At 39.6% G+C, this 17,599-nt stretch overlaps 1 protein-coding gene across 1 annotated transcript in view; it reads left to right on the top strand.

Annotated features, from left to right (window-relative positions):
* The window catches only part of LOC307176339 (uncharacterized protein), an 86,083-nt gene that overhangs the window by 11,063 nt on the left and 57,421 nt on the right, over nt 1-17,599 (top strand). Inside the window, exon 2 of the transcript XR_013824719.1 lies at nt 4,334-4,465. The gene's annotated coding sequence lies outside the window, so the exon portion shown is untranslated. The remainder of the gene's footprint in view (nt 1-4,333; nt 4,466-17,599) is intronic.

Raw genomic sequence — 17,599 nt, 5'->3', positions numbered from 1 at the left:
ATAACGTTTAAAATATTGTGAGAATTACCAAAATGTCTCACAGAGACATGAAGTGAGCAAATGCTCTTGGAAAAATGCCACCAATAGACTTGCTCAATGCAGGGTTGCCACAAACCTTCAATTTGTAAAAAATGCAGTATCTTCAAAGTGCAGTAAAGCAAAGTGCAATAAAATGAAGTATGCCTGTATTTTTTTAGAACAGTTTTGGGTTCTCAGCAAAATCGAGGGGAAGGTACAGAGATTTCCCTTATACCTCCTGCCCCACAAATGCATAGCCTTTCCCATCAACATCCCCCATCAGACGGTACATCTGTTACAAACTGATGAACCTACATTGACATATCATAATCACTCAAAGTCCATAGTTAACATTACGGTTCATTCTTGGTGTGTACATTCTGTGGGTTTGGACAAATGTATAATGACATGCATCAATCATTACGGTATCTACAGAATATTTTCACTGACCTGAGAATCCTCACATTAATTGATTTTTGAATATAGAAACAACCTTGCTTACCTGGGATAAATCCCACTTGATACTGGTATAAATATTTTTATAGATTGTTGGATTCAATTTGCTAATGTCTTGTTGAGGATTTCTACATTGGTGTTCATCAGAGGTATTGGTCTATAGTTTTATTTTCTTGTGATGTCTTTGTCTGGTTTTGTTATTAGGGTAATGCTGGCCTCATAGGATGGGTATGAAGTATTCCCTCTGCTTTCATCCTCTGAAAGAAATTTTGGGTAATTGGAATTGGTATAATCTCTTCCTTAAATGTTTGATAGCATTCTTCAACGAACCATCTGGGCCTGATGCTTTCTGATTTAGAAGATTATCAAGTATTGGTTCAGTTTCTTTAACGGATACAGGCCTCTTCAAATTGTCTACTTCTTGTGTGGACTTCAACGAATTGTGTTTTTCAAGGAATTGCTCCATTTCATCTAGGTTATCAAATCTATGGGTATAGAGTTGTTCATTGTATTCCTTTATTATCCTTTTAATGTCCATAGGATATATAGTGATGCCCCCTCTTTCATTTCTGATGTTAGCAATTTGTGTTTTTTCACTTTTTTCTTAGTTAGCCTGACTAGAGGCTTATCGATTTGATTCATCTTTTCCAAGAGCCGGCTTTTGGTTTCATTGATTTTCTCTATTGACTTTCTGTTCTGTCTCCATTGGTTTCTGCTCTACTTCATTAGGGTGTGTCTTTTACAACTTAAATAGACTTTATAGGTTCTCGGAAGACAAGAGATACCTCTCATTCCCTCTTTTAATCTTTTTTCGACAAATTACTTAACTTCTCTGTGACTTGGTTTCTTCCTCTCCAATTTGGTTAGGATTTGGTTTAATTAATTAATTGTGTATTGAGACTTTATAATAAAAGCCATTTATTCCACTACTATTTAGCTGGTGCAGCAAAACTTCTTCATTTGCTCTTTCATAAATTTACTTTTACAGTACTATGAACCTTATGTATAGGAGAAAGTGTGAAGAGATCTGACTTCATGTGCTTACTATTGCACCCATGGAGACGGTTCTCAATGGATTATCTGGGTATATGGATGATTTGAAAGTTCTGTTCATTCTTACTGTTCCAGATAATAAGCCCATCCTTATAATTCCATATAAGACCACACTGTGCCAGGTATCATTTAAAGAATGTTTAATCGACGTAACTTGTGACTTTTCCTTAACTTCAATGTCCTGTTACTTTTTTAGAACATCTAGGTAATAGTGAACATATCTGAGTTTTATAGGTATCATAACAGAGCCTTAAATTATGCACAGTAATTATGCATAATAATCCTTTTGCTCCAATTCCAGCCCAGTTTTACGGTATTAGGCATCCTCTGTATACAAATTGTGAGGCTCTGGGTATTAGTAACATGAAAAAATGCAGCACCAAAGATATGTTCAGATGTTACATTTTTTATTGCACTAAGAGGAATTTCAGGTTCAAGACTTACGGAAGTTTTTATTGAAATATGTTTGGAAAATTCATTTTTGCTTCATGCTAGTCTTCTAAGATCACTCATGTTTCAAAATCTAGATGAAATACTGTTATATACTTGATTCATCAGATCTTGAGTATGTATATTATGTTCTTATTTTGGAAAATATGGAAAAATATGTTTTGGATAATAAAATAGACTTCCTGGATTGAAAATACATATGCCATAATAACATGACCCATTGCTGTTTTGTAAGTTTTAGCTGTTTTAATTTTTAAATAGCTGGTATTAAATAAAAGTTTGTGTTTTTTTTACTGGTTCACGTTGTAGAATGGCAGCCGTTTTGTCTGGTGGATGTTGATACTATTAAGCTTTTGCATATAATGAGACACTAGCAGAAGTGGATAAATGAATCATTTAATTCCAGCTATATGTGTAATACTGTACATACATTTTGATAGTATTTCCAGCTAGACAATTCTGGTTTTTTGACCTTCATCACAGGTTTTATTTTATGTTACAGTGGATATATTTTCACATTCCTTTATCAACTGTGAAAGTGAGACAAAGAGCATAGCGGTAAGAGTTACTCCAATTCAGAGTCGGTTGTGAATCCACTGGAGGGCCATTTGGTACTTGGGTTTTGGACCTCCATCTGTAACCTACCTGGCCCCAAGGCAGAGCATACAGCCTTCTGCAGAGGACAGGAACCTCCTGAAAGACCTTTCCAGAAAAGATCTTCTAAGCCCTGAATTTCCTTCTATTAAAGCAACTATCGTGTTTATAATAAAATACTGACATTGTTTTTGAGGGTGAGGCAGAATCTTGAGCAGCCAGTGGTGGGGGGTGGTAGAGAGAGGAAAGACGCTTATCCCATATCACAGTCTGCTTAGGTTGACCCTGTTGTGCAGCCCTTTCTGTGCCCGCCTCTAACTCCTAGATGGTCCCGTTAATTGTTTTCTTCTCTGTCCTCCCTGGGGGCTCTGTGCATGTGTCTGTTACAGCACTCATCAGTAGATACCAGAGGTCATTGTTTACGTATTCTCCTTCTGGGCTGCAGCCCCATCAATGTCAAAGCCATGTCTTATGCGTTGATTTATTCCTATGCTTACGGCAGTGACTGCAAGAGTTTATCTTGTCTTTGTAAATCCTGGGTTTCTACATTATTTATAAATAACATAGACACTTAATTATGGGTTCCTTAATTGGACAATAATAAAATGGACCCTAAATTATATTTAGAATCTGTTTTGATTGTTTTCCTCTCCAAGTGTTTGTTTACCCTAAGTGGACATATTTCTGGTTATTTCTGATCTTCCTTGTAATACTTTAAAGTTCCTTTATTAGCATTAATCTCCAGTGTCTATGTCTTGCATTATAAATAAACCACATGGAAAAACTTCTGTTTTATAGGGTTTGATGTTTAAAAGCTTATTATTGTCTGAAGTGATATAGTACTTGCAGGATATAAATGACAATATGGTCATGCACAGTCCTTCAGACACTAGTATTGTATGGTCTCTGCCAGCATTCTACATGGTTAAGTGCTGCTAATTCCCATTAGCCATACCTATGAGGCTGTTATGCCTTTTCACGCCAACATATATTTTATGACTCATCTTAAATTATTGACTGCATTGTGGTATTAAGTGGCTGCTATTGTTATTATGTACAATCAGACATCTGTATAGTTTTTTGTCACTGATGAGGCCTCTAAAATCTGACAATCATAGTATGAATTACTACCATTAAATAATGACTGTACTATGTCTGATCATTAAAAATGAAACACAGACAGCTTGAACTTTGAAATCCTAAGTACAGATAGCGCTCGTGAGCATCTACTATGAAACTGGACTCGTGATTCAGCTAGGTTGGAGACATCTTTTCTTGAACAAGACACCGAAACAGCTCGCTTCTAAATAAAAGGCAGGAAAATAGCTAATGCTTTCTTCACTTACATGTATACTTCTTTCATTCTGACATTTCAGTAGAGTCACATGAAGTATTGTTTGAATGACGTGTTCGTCAGTTTTTCCTTTTGATGAAAGCAATGCACATTATCAAAGGAATTCCAATTTAGAACCTATAAGAAAAACATCTTGAATAAGTCATCTGATTCATACTGTGGCGTTAAATTATTGCTTGGATTTACAAAGCAGTGAATAGATTGAATAGGAATACCACTCATGTGCAACCTGCTGCTATAAAAAACCATTTTCTGGTCACTATGTAATACAGAGTAAAGAGATTTGACCATGCATTGAGGTGGAAACAATAGCCAAACTTAAACTTGCAGAGCTGAACGTATGGTGAGTTTTCTGAGAAGAAACAAGTGGTTTTGAGAGGGTAGAATCTTTGAAAATCTTAATTTCAGTTGGCAGAGAAAACCCAGCGGGTATGTCTGCAACACCCGGCCAAGAGGAGGAAAAGATCCTTGAGTTGATAAACCAGCAAGAAATGCCACCAGAACCTGAGGCCAGAGGAGCTTTTCTTTCTTCAGCTGCAAGTGAGAAACAGCTGTTTTTCTTCTTCTTGTTTGTCTGTCTGCACTGCTTTTTTTGTGGCCACCTCAGGGAGAACACCGAATTATTTTTATAATAATATAGGTGACATTATACCACATGAACTTGCTTTTAAGATGTTGCCTTGCTTTTTCATGCTTTGGTTTTATATTGCAAAGAATATGTATATTTTAAAATGTGCTTATTTCTTTCTCTTGAATTCAGTGTTCACTCTAGAGCAATACTTGAAAGGAAGGTAGTATTAAATTGTAACATCATATGGGACTATCACTTAAAAATATTTTATGAATATGTTTTATGAATAACAGCAAATTCTCACCAAAATCTAAGCAATAACAAAAATAACCTCCTCCATTTCCCTGATATAGAAACTGAGGCATGAAGAAAGTACTCTAGGCCGCAGAGGTCTGAATCTTTAGTCCGTCTCTTAGTATGTTTGATTATTTTTCTTGCTCTTAAATGTATTAAATTCCATCTGACTGAGAAGTAAAATGAATGCTATCTGACAGGTTCTGTGCATCAGAGTCTAGTCATCTTTCGGCAAAATGAAATCGTGACCGCTGTCTCTGAACCATTTTTTTTTTTAAACCTATCTTGAGAGACAGATATAATGTTATCTTTAAAAAAAGTGTTTTTTGAAAATTAGTTACTGGGTGTGCTCTCTTTTCTCTCAGATAGTAACAGAAAATAGATGTCTCTTGCTGACAACCAGGGTTACGGTCACATCAACCAGAGGGAAGGGAAGTTAGCCTTTTGATTTTTGTTGCATTGGACTAGGCCCAGTTTTATTTACTTATTTATTTTTGGCTGCGTTGGGTCTTCATAGCTGCACGAGGGCTTTCTCTAGCTGTGGTGAGCGGGGCCTACTCTTTGTTGCAGTGCGTGGGCTTCTCATTGCAGTGGCTTGTCTTGTTGTGGAGCACGGGCTCCAGGCGTGCCGGGCTTCAGTAGTTGTGGCACGTGGGCTCAGTAGTTGTGGCTCACGGGCTCTAGAGCACAGGCTCAGTAGTTGTGGCACATGGGCTTAGTTGCTGCGCGGCATGTGGGATCTTCCTGGACCAGGGCTCGAACCCGTGTCCCCTGCATTGGCAGGTGGATTCTTAACCACTGCGCCACCAGGGAAGTCCCAAGGCCCAGTTTTATATTTCTATATTGTGGCATGAATCCATGGAGCAATGTGACAAATCACACTGCATAAGAAACATGTACTTAGTTAAATTTTTCACAGAAGGAGAATTTAATCTTGTGTCAGGAAGTAAGGGCAACTAAATCTGGGAAAACCACCTTAAGTATAATTTTCCTTGGTTGAAAATAGCATGCTAACTGAAATTTCTAGGAATATTTTTTTTATGAGTAGCAAAATGCTTAACAGAAAATCTTTTATATATTTTATGCAGATTTTTTCTGGCAGAAGCATTTAAAAACGTTACCATTGTTAAAATTTTTTTTTAAGTTTAAGATGTACAACATGTTGATTTGATACATTTATACGTTGCAATATGATTGCCGTTGTAGCATTAGCTAACACCCCTACAGTGTCGTTTATTTACGTCTTCTCTGTGATGGGAATAACTAAGATCTAGTCTCTCAGTAAATTTGATGTTTATAATAAAATATCTTTGTCTATAATCACAATAATGTACACGAGATCTCCAGGTCTTATTTGCAAGTTTGTACCTTAAATATTCCTCTTATTATCCCCCTCCTCCCAACCCCTGTCCTTGGTGGCCACCATTTTACTTTCTGATTTCACGGGCTCGGCTCTTTCAGCTTCCACATGTAAGCGCCACCCTATGTGTCTCCGTCTGACTCACCTCACTCAGCGCAGTGTCCTCAAGGTCCATCGTGCTGCTGCAGATGGCAGGACTTCCTTTTTGCTCGTGGCTGAGTAATATTTTATATACATTATTATTTATGTATTGTATATGTTTTTGCTCTCTGTTCATCTGTTTAGGGGCACTTAGATTGTTTCCACATCTTGGGTATTTTGAATAATGCTGCAGTAAACATGGGAGTACATATATCTCTGTGACGTCCTGTTTTCATTTCCACTGGGTAAATAACCAGAAGGGGAATTGCTGGATTGCATGGCAGTTCTATTTTTAACTTCTTGAGAAACCTCCATAGTGTTTTCTATAGTTACTGCACCAATTTACATTCCCACCAACAGTGCACAAGTGTTCCCTTTTCTTTTTTTTTTCAACATCTTTATTGGAGTATAATTGCCTTACAATGGTGTAAAGCTTCTGCTGTATAAAAAAGTGAATCAGCTGTACGTATACATATATAACCATATCCCCTCCCTCTTGCGTCTCCCTCCCACCTTCCCTATCCCACCCCACTAGGTGGTCACAAAGCACCAAGCTGGTCTCCCTGTGCTATGCGGCTGCTTCCCACTAGCTATCTGTTTTACATTTGGTAGTGTATATACGTCCATGCCACTCTCTCACTTCATCCCAGCTTACCCTTCCCCCTCCCCATGTCCTCAAGTCCATTCTCTACATATGCATCTTTATTCCTTTCCTGCCCCTAGGTTCTTCAGAACCTTTTTTTTTTTTTTAGATTCCATATGTATGTGTTAGCATACAGTATTTGTTTTGCTCTTTCTGACTTACTTCACTGTGTATGACAGACTCCAGGTCCATCCACCTCCCTACAAATAACTCAATTTCGTTTCTTTTTATGGCTGAGAAATATTCCATTGTATATATGAGCCATATCTTCTTTATCCATTCATCTGTCAATGGACACTTAGGTTGCTTCCATGTCCTGGTTATTGTAATAGAGCTGCAGTGAACATTGTGGTACATGACTCTGTTTGAATAATGGTTTTCTCAGGGTATATGCCCAGTAGTGGGATTGCTGGGTCATATGGTAGTTCTATTTTTAGTTTTTTAAGGAACCTCCATACTGTTCTCCATAGTGGCTGTATCAATTTACATTCCCACCAACAGTGCAAGAGGGTTTCCTTTTCTCCACACCCTCTCCAGCATTTATTGTTTGTAGATTTTTTGATAATGGCCATTCTGACTGGTGTGAGGAGATACCTCATTATAGTTTTGATTTGCATTTCTCTAATGATTAGTGATGTTGAGCATCATTTCATGTGTTTGTTGGCAATCTGTGTATCTTCTTTGGAGAAATGTCTATTTAGGTCATCTGCCCATTTTTGGATTGGGTAGTTTGTTTTTTTGATATTGAGCTGCATGAGCTGCTTGTATATTGTGGAGATTAATCCTCTGTCAGTTGCTTCATTTGCAAATATGTTCTCCCCTTCTGAGGGTTGTCTTTTGGTCTTGTTTATGGTTTCCTTTGCTGTGCAAAAGCTTTTAAGTTTCATTAGATCCCATTTTTTTATTTTTGTTTTTATTTCCATTTCTCTAGGAGGTGGGTCAAAAAGGATCTTGCTGTGTTTATGTCATAGACTGTTCTGCCTATGTTTTTCTCTAAGAGTTTTATAGTGTCTGGCCTTATATTTAGGTCTTTAATCAATTTTGAGTTTATTTTTGTGTATGGTGTTAAGGCGTATTCTAATTTCATTCTTTTACATGTACCTGTCCAGTTTTCCCAGCACCACTTATTGAAGAGGCTGTTTTTTCTCCATTGTATATTCTTGCCTCCTTTATCAAAGATAAGGTGACCATATGTGCATGGGTTTACCTCTGGGCTTTCTATCCTGTTCCATTGATCTATATTTCTGTTTTTGTGCCAGTACTGTACTGTCTTGATGACTGTAGCTTTGTAGTATAGTCTGAAGTCAAGGAGTCTCATTCCTCCAGCTCCGTTTTTTTCCCTCAAGACTGCTTTAGCTATTCAGGGTCTTTTGTGTCTCCATACAAATTTTAAGATGATTTGTTTTAGTTCCGTAAAAAATGCCATTGGTAATTTGATAGGGATTGCATTGAATCTGTAGATTGCTTTGGGTAGTATAGTCATTTTCACAATGTTGATTCTTCCAATCCAGGAACATGGTATATCTCTCCATCTGTTTGTATTATCTTTAATTTATTTCATCAGAGTCTTATAGTTTTCTGCATACAGGTCTTTTGTCTCCTTAGGTAGGTTTATTCCTTAGGTAAGTATTTTATTCTTTTTGTTGCAGTGGTAAATGGGAGTGTTTCCTTAATTTCTCTTTCAGATTTTTCATCATTAGTGTATAGGAATGCAAGAGGTTTCTGTGCATTAACTTTGTATCCTTCTACTTTTCCAAATTCATTGATTAGCTCTAGTAGTTTTCTGGCAGAATCATGTATAGTATCATGTCACCTGTAAACGGTGACAGTTTTACTTCTTCTTTTCCGATTAGGATTCCTTTTATTTCTTTTTCTTCTCTGATTGCTGTGACTAAAACTTCCAAAACTATGTTGAATAATAGTGGTGAGACTGGGCAACCTTGTCTTGTTCCTGATCTTAGTGGAAATGGTTTCAGTTTTTCACCATTGAGAATGATGTGGCTGTGGGTTTGTCATATATGGCCTTTATTATGTTGAGGTAGGTTCACTCTATGCCCACTTTCTGGAGGGTTTTTTATCATAAAAGTGTGTTGAATTTTGTCAAAAGCTTTCTCTGCATCTATTGAGATGATCATATGTTTTTTCTCCTTCAATTGGTTAATATGGTGTATTAATTAATTAATATTGATTGATTTGCGTATATTGAAAAATCCTTGCATTCCTGGGATAAACCCCACTTGATCATGGTGTATGATCCTTTTAATATGCTGTTGGATTCTGTGTGCTAGTATTTTGTTGAGAATTTTTGCATCTATGCTCATCAGTGATATTGTCCAGTAGTTTTCTTTTTCAATGACATCTGTGTCTGGTTTTGGTATCAGGGTGATGGTGGCCTTATGAAATGAGTTGGGAGTGTTCCCCCTCTGCTGTATTTTGGAAGAGTTTGAGAAGGATAGGTGTTAGCTCTTCTCTAAATGCTTGAATTCACCTGTGAAACCATCTGGTCCTGGGCTTTTGTTTGTTGGAAGGTTTTTTTTTTTTTTTTTTTTTTTGCGGTACGTGGGCCTCTCACTGTTGTGGCCTCTCCCGTTGTGGAGCACAGGCTCTGGAAGCACAGGCTCAGCGGCCATGGCTCACGGGCCTAGCCGCTCTGCGGCATGTGGGATCTTCCCGGACCGGGGCACAAACCCGTGTCCCCTGCATCGGCAGGCGGACTCTCAACCACTGCGCCACCAGCCAAGCCCTATTGGAAGGTTTTTAATCACAGCTTCAATTTCAGTGCTTCTAATTGGTCTGTTTATATTTTCTGTTTCTTCCTGGTTCAGTCTCAGAAGGTTGCACTTGTCTAAGAATTTGTCCATTTCTTCCAGGTTGTCCATTTTAGTGGCATACAGTTGCTGGTAGCAATCTCTCATGATCCTTTGTATTTCTGCAGTGTCAGTTGTTATGTCTTTTTCATTTCTAAATTTATTGATTTGAGTCTTCTCCCTTTTTTTCTTGATGAGTCTGGCTAATGGTTTATCAATTTTGTTTATTTTCTCAAAGAACCAGCTTTTAGTTTTATTGATCTTGGCTGTTGTTTCCTTCATTTCTTTTTCATTTACTTCTGATCTGATCTTTATGATTTCTTTCCTTCTGCTTACTTTGGGGTATGTTTTGTTCTTCTTTCTCTATTTGCTTTAGGTGTAAGGTTAGGTTGTTTATTTGTAATGTTTCTTGTTTCTTGAGGTAGGATTGTATTGCTATAAACTTCCCTCTTAGAACTGCTTTTGTTGCATCCCATAGGTTTTGGGTCGTTGTGTTTTCATTATCATTTGTTTCTAGGTATTTTTTGATTTCCTTTTTGATTTCTTCAGTGATCTCTTGGTTATTTAGTAGTGTATTGTTTAGCCTCCCTGTGTCTGTATTTTTTACAGATTTTTCTCCTGTAATTGATATCTAGTCTCGTAGCATTGTGGTCAGAAAAGATACTTGATACGATTTCAATTTTCTTAAATTTACCAAGGCTTGATTGGTGACCCAGCATATGATCTATCCTGGAGAATGTTCCATGAGCACTTGAGAAGAAAGTATATTCTGTTGTTTTTGGATGGAATGTCCTATAAATATCAATTAAGTCCATTTGTTTAATGTATGCTTTAAAGCTTGTGTTTCCTTATTTATTTTCATTTTGGATGAGCTGTCCATTGGTGAAAGTAGGGTGTTAAAGTTCCCTTCTATTATTGTGTTACTGTTGTATTCCCCTTTTATGGCTGTTAGCATTTGCCTTATGTATTGAGGTGCTCCTGTGTTGATGCATAAATATTTACAATTGTTATATCTTCTTCTTGGATAGATCCGTTGATCATTATGTAGTGTCCTTCTTTGTCTCTTGTAATGTCTTTATTTTAAAGTCTGTTTTGTTTGATATGAGAATTGCTACTCAGCCTTTCTTTTGATTTCCATTTCCATGGAGTATCTTTTTCCATCCCCTCACTTTCAGTCTGTATGTGCCCCTAGGTCTGAAGTGGGTCTCTTGTACACAGCATATATACGTGTCTTGTTTTTGTATCCATTCAGCCAGTCTGTGTCTTTTGGTTGGAACATTTAATCCATTTACATTTAAGGTAGTTATTGATATGTATGTTCCTATTACCATTTTCTTAATTGTTTTGGGTTTGTTATTGGAAGTCTTTTCATTCTCTTGTGTTTCCTGCCTAGAGAAGTTCCTTTAGCATTTGTTGTAAAGCTGCTTTGGTGGTGCTGAATTCTCTTAGCTTTTGCTTGTCTGTAAAGGTTTTAATTTCTCCATTGAATCTTACTGGGTAGAGTAATCTTGGTTGTAGGTTTTCCCCTTTCATCATTTTAAATATGTCCTGCCGCTCCCTTCTGGCTTGCAGAGTTTCTGCTGAATGATCAGCTGTTAACCTTATGGGGATTCCCTTGTATGTTATTTGTTGCTTTTGCTTTGCTGCTTTTAATATTTTTCTTTGTATTTATTTTTTTATATTTTATTTATTATGTGTCTTGGTTTGTTTCTCCTTGGATTGATCCTGTATAGGACTCTCTGTCCTTCCTCGACTTGATTGACTATTTCCTTTCCCATATTAGGGAAGTTTTCAACTATAATCGCTTCAAATATTTTCTCAGTCCCTTACTTTTTCTCTTCTTCTTCTACGACCTCTATAATTCGAATGTTGGTGCATTTAGTGTTGTCCCAGAGGTCTCTGAGACTGTCCTCAACTCTTTTCATTCTTTTTTCTTTATTCTGCTCTGTGGTAGTTATTTCCACTATTTTATCTTCCAGGTCACTTATCTGTTCTTCGGCCTCAGTTATTCTGCTATTAATTCCTTCTAGAGAATTTTTAATTTCACTTATTGTGTTGTTCCTCATTGTTTGTTTGCTCTTTAGTTCTTCTAGGTCCTTGTTAAACTTTTCTTATATTTTCTCCATTCTATTTCCAAGATTTTGGATCATCTTTACTGTCATTACTCTGAATTCTTTTTCAGGTAGCCTGCCCATTTCCTCTTCATTTGTTTGGTCTGGTGGGTTTTTACCTTGCTCCTTCATCTGCTGCATATTTCTCTGTCTTCTCATTTTGCTTAACTTACTGTGTTTGGGGTCTCCTTTTTGCAGGCTGCAGGTTCGTAGTTCCTGTTCTTTTTGGTGTCTACCCCCAGTGGCTAAGATTGGTTCAGTGGGTTTTGTAGGCTTCCTGATGGAGGGGACTGGTGCCTGTGTTCTGGTGGATGAGCCTGGATCTTGTTTTTCTGGTGGGCTGGACCCCATTCGGTGATGTGTTTTGGGGTGTCTGTGATCTTATTATGATTTTAGGCAGCCCCTCTGCTAATGGCTGGGGTTGTGTTCCTGTCTTGCTAGTTGTCTGGCATAGGGTGTCCAGCACTGTAGCTTGTTGGTCGTTGAGTGGAGCTGGGTCTTAGCATTGAGATGGAGATCTCTGGGAGAGATTTCACTGTTTGATATTACGTGGAGCTGGGAGGTCTCTGATGGACCAATGTCGTAAACTCGGCTCTCCCACCTCAGAGGCTCAGGCCTGACGCCCAGCTGGAGCACTGAGACCCTGTCAGCCACATGGCTCAGAAGAAAGGGGAGAAAAAAAATGAAAGAAAGAAAGACCAAAAAATAAATAAATAAAATAAATAAAGTTATTAAAATAAGAAAGTAATAAAAAAAAGAAAGAAAGAAACATGAGAGTGACCAAACCAGAAAACAAATCCACCAATGATAACAATCGCTAAAAATTATACTAAAAAAAAAAAAGAAACCCCAAAACGGACAGACAGAACCCTAGGACAAATGGTAAAAGCAAAGCTATATAGACGAAATCACACAAACAAACATACACATACACACTGACAAAAATAGAAAAAGTAAAAGAATGTATATGCGAAAAAAAAGGAAGAGAGCAACCAAATCAGTACACATATCTACCAATGATAAGAAGCTGTAAATACTAAACTAAGGTAAACATAAAACCAGAAACACATTAGATGCAGAAAGCAAACCCCAAGTCTACAGTTGCCCCCAAAGTCCACTGCCTCGGTTTGGGGATGATTTGTTTGTCTATTCAGGTATTCCACAGATGCAGGTACATCAGGTTGACTGTGGAGATTTAATCCGCTGCTCCTGAGGCTGCTGGGAGAGATTTCCCTTTCTCTTCTTTGTTTGCACAGCTCCTGGGGTTCAGCTTTGGGTTTGGCCCCGCTGCTGCCTGTAGGTTGCTGAGGGCATCTGTTCTTCACTCAGACAGGACGGGGTTAAAGGAGCAGCTGATTCAGGGGCTCTGGCTCACTCAGGCCAGGGGGAGGGAGGGGTACGGAATGTGGGGTGAGCCTGCAGCAGCAGAGGCCAGCGTGACGTTTCACCAGCCTGAGGCGCACCCTGTATTCTCCCAGGGAAGTTGTCCCTGGATCACAGGACCCTGGCAGTGGCGGGCTGCACAGGCTCCTGGGAGGGGAGGTGTGGATAGTGACCTGTGCTTGCACACAGGCTTCTTGGTGGCTGCAGCAGCAGCCTTAGCATTTCATGCCCGTGTCTGTCATCTGCGCTGACAGCTGTGGCTCGCGCCTGTCTGTGGAACTCGTTTATGCAGTGCTCTGAATCTCCTCTCCTCACGCACCCCAAAACAATGGTCTCTTGCCTCTTCGGCAGCTCCAGACCTTTTCCCGGACTCCCTCCTGGCTAGCTGTGGTGCACTAGCCCCCTTCAGGCTGTGGTCACACAGCCAACCCCAGTCCTCTCCCTGGGTTCTGACCTCCGAAGCCTGAGCCTCAGCTCCCAGCCCCCACCTGTCGTGGCAGGTGAGCAGACAAGCTTCTCGGGCTGATGAGTGCCGGTCGGCACTGATCCTCTATGTGGGAATCTCCCCGCTTTGCCCTCCGCACCCCTGTGGCTGTGCTCTCCTTCATGGCTCCGAAGCTTCCCCCCACCCAACCCCCACCTCCGCCAGTGAAGGGGCTTCCTAATGTGTGGAAACCTTTCCCCCTTCACAGCTCCTTTCCCGAGGGGCAGGTCCCATCCCTATTTTTGTCTCTGTTTTTTCTTTTGCCCTTCCCAGGTACGCAAGGAGGTTCTTGCCTTTTGGGAGGTGTGAGGTCTTCTGCCAGTGTTCAGTAGGTGTTCTGTAGGGGTTGTTCCACAGGTAGATGTATCTCTGTTGTATTTGTGGGGAGGAAGGTGATCTCTACGTCTTACTCCTCTGCCATCTTGAAGGTCCCTCCTCAAGTGTTCCCTTTTCGCTACATCCTCACCAACACTTGTTATCTCTTGTCTTTTTGATAACAGCCGTTCTGACAGGTGTGAGGTGACGTCTCATTGTGGTTTTGTTTTGCAATCTGCTGCTGATTAGTGATGCTGAACATCTTTTCAAGTGCCTGTGGGCCTTTTGGTTGTCTTCTTTGGAAAATGTCACTTTAGTTCCTGTCCTTTTAAAAATTGAATTATTTGTTTTTTGTTATTGAGTTGTTCTTTATATATTTTGGATAATAATCCCTTATGTGATGCCATTGTTAAATTTGCAAGTATTGGAAAGTGTAAGTTTTATACTGAGGCAAGGCAGACCAAATCATTTTCAAAAATGATAAAATTAGGCTTCATGATAAATATAGACCTGTACAAATCATTCTTTCATTTAATAAATCATCAAATATGTGTTGCATGCCTACTAAATGTCAGATATAAGGCAATATAGTGATGGGTACAACATCTGACCTCTAGAAGTTCAGTCTAGTGATCCAGATAAGCATTGAACCTTTACACAGAAATACACAGTTAAAAATAGATAAATGAGATGAAGAAAAATATCTAAGGCAAGCTAGACACAAAATAAAATTTGTCATTAATTCATTGTGCAAAGACATAAGTTCTGTATTATAGTTGATGGCAATACAGTAGAAATGAAGAGCGAACGTAATTTCTGAAGCTTTTTTTTTTTTTTTTTTTTTGGCTGAGTTGGGTCTCAGTTGCTGCGCGTGGGCTTTCTCTAGTTGCAGCGAGCAGGGGCTACTCTTCGTTGCGGTGTGCAGGCTTCTCATTGCGGGGGCTTCTCTTGTTGCGGAGCACAGGCTCTAGGCATGCGGGCTTCAGTAGTTGTGGCACGCGGGCTCAGTAGTTGTGGTTCACGGGCTCTAGAGCACAGGCTCAGTAGTTGTGGTGCATGGGCTTAGTTGCTCCTAGGCTTGTGAGCTCTTCCTGGACCAGGGCTCTAACTGGCGTCCTCTGTATTGGCAGGCAGATTCTTAACCACTGCACCACCAGGGAAGCCCCTATGAAGCTATTCTAAATGCTGACATGGCACAGACTTTGGATTTGGACATGAAATCCTGAAAATCCAGATGATAAAGCTCTCCTAATACAAATGCCATCTACGAAATGCCCATGACTTGTTTAAACTTTGCCTTCTCTGGTTGCAGTAGAAATGATTTTTATAAGCATCCATGACTTAAGTGGAGAAAACACCTCTTCCCATATGAACATTACCTAGAAGACTCTCATTCATTGCTGATTAATTAGATCATGACTCTCTTCAGTTGTCTTCTTTCTACCTCTACCAAACCATAGTTAAAATTTGTTTCTCAAAAGAATACCTTCCTCTTGCGTTTGCAATTTAGCTGTTGTGCTAGATAGATTTGGGTTACATTAGCCATTCATATTAAAATCATGTTAGTTGAAAAATACTTCAGAAGACGTATTTCATACTTTCAAAGACATCAGAGACAGCTGTCACCTCCTGCAGAATGAGATTATGTTTGTCAGTGTACTTTCAGGGTAGGGCAAGGTGTTCATTCACTGTTCAGGGAATTAGGTATTGTAGATAAAATAAACCTGTCCTCTGTATTCAAAATGCTCATTTGGTAAGAAATAAAAATGGGACTGTTCTCATCTACATCAAAGGGAGACAAAGATTTAGAACTTATAGTACCGCATATACAGTAAACGGTGCTTTTATAGCGGTAAATAGAGGTGCAGTGCTTGAATTTGCAGTGCTCTCCTGAGGGCTATGGGTTGGATTATGTTGCTGGTTCTGTTAGGGAAAGTAGAGCTCAAGGAAGAAATCTTGTTTTTTAAAAGAAATTTTTAATTATGGAAAATTTCAAACATAAATAAAAGTAGAGAGAATGGAATAATGAATCCTCAGGTATCCATTGCTCAGTTTCAAAAATTACCAATATCTGCCTAATCTTGTTTGTTTAGAACTATAGATTTTATTCAGAAACACCCTGAAGGGGTCTGTCAGTTAATCCAGAGTCCCCATCAAATATTCTTCCAGCTTAGAATATTTTAAATCTCCAGTCGACAAAATCAAGTGCTTTTATGTTTCTCAAACGGATAAATTTATGGTCTGAGACTAATGGACTTTGGTTCATTTCCAAAAGATCAGGGCATTGAATTGAATTCATATTTAATTGACAACAGCACAGACTTTGATACATTGTTCTGTATTACAGGCTACACCACGTTCAGTCGTCAATTTTTGTAAGGTGAGTGCACTCTGAAGATGCGCTATGTTCGTGCAAATGCTTTATGTTTGTGAAAATGCTAGAACGGGAAGAAGAGGCTTTGGAGACAAGCAACTTGTTTGCAGGTTAAATCACACAAACAAGCTGAGCTCAGACACACGCACACACACACATGCAGACACACACACTTGTGTGTGCACACCTGGAAAGCTAAACCCAAGTAACCACGGTCTGTGGACCCCACCCCAGCGTTCGTTCATCTGTTTGCGGTTCCCGGTTCATCGTTCGTTCGCTGGCCTTCCTGCCCGGGTCTCTCCCTGCTCCATACAGCTTACCCGTTTCAGGCCGATGTTTCTAATACTCTAATCACCTCACCACCAGACTTCAGCAGATGGTGCCCGCACAACTGTGTCCCGACTCCTTCCCCACCTACCCGCGCCGTCTGCCGCCTCACTGTCTCTCCTCTTCTCACGTGACATCTGTGTGATGTCATGGTCAACACATGTCACCACGTGTGGTTCTCCCATCGTGCCCGCTGCTTCAAGCCTTTGTGTGTGTGGGCCTGCTGGTCCCTCCACCTGGAATGCCCTTCGCTTCTTTCTGCAAAATTCTGATTCATCGTCATACATCCAGCACGTGATTTCCCTCAGGGATGCCCCTCCTGCCTGCCCCTCCACAGTCAGTCACTCCCTGCTCTCTGCTACATCTCAGCTTCATAGCATTTCTTTTGTTTTCTATGAGTGCGTCTGCTTGTTTGAAATCAAATACCTATACATCTGCCTTTCCCACTAGGCAATGTGTATCTCCAGGTTGAGATTTTCATTATTTTTCAAAATTTTAATCTCTGTCGTCAGTATTTAGAGAGCCATGAACCACACACAGTGCCCAGCAAAATAATAGGAACTACATAAAGTTTTCTTGAATGCAGTAAAAATAATCCTTTTTGATGACTAAGATGCTGATTAAATGATTAGCCTCCTACAGCAACTCTTACTGACCTGGATCACTGGTTGCTCCCTGGCACTCACGAACGTGCTGTGGAGTTTTCCTCACTAGAGATCTGACCGCGCTCTTGTCTTGGGTCTGGAGAAGTTCCAAGTGGGTTTGCAAGGTTCCTGATGGTGCTTGACTAGAAATAGCGAGAAGAGTCAGCCAGCATTTGGGTGTTGAGGGTTAGATTGTGTCAGCAAGTTTCGTTGGACCGAT

Source organism: Stenella coeruleoalba (assembly GCF_951394435.1).
Source record: "Stenella coeruleoalba genome assembly, chromosome: 17".
NCBI lineage: Eukaryota > Metazoa > Chordata > Mammalia > Artiodactyla > Delphinidae > Stenella > Stenella coeruleoalba.
This window is presented reverse-complemented; position numbering and strand designations above follow the sequence as displayed.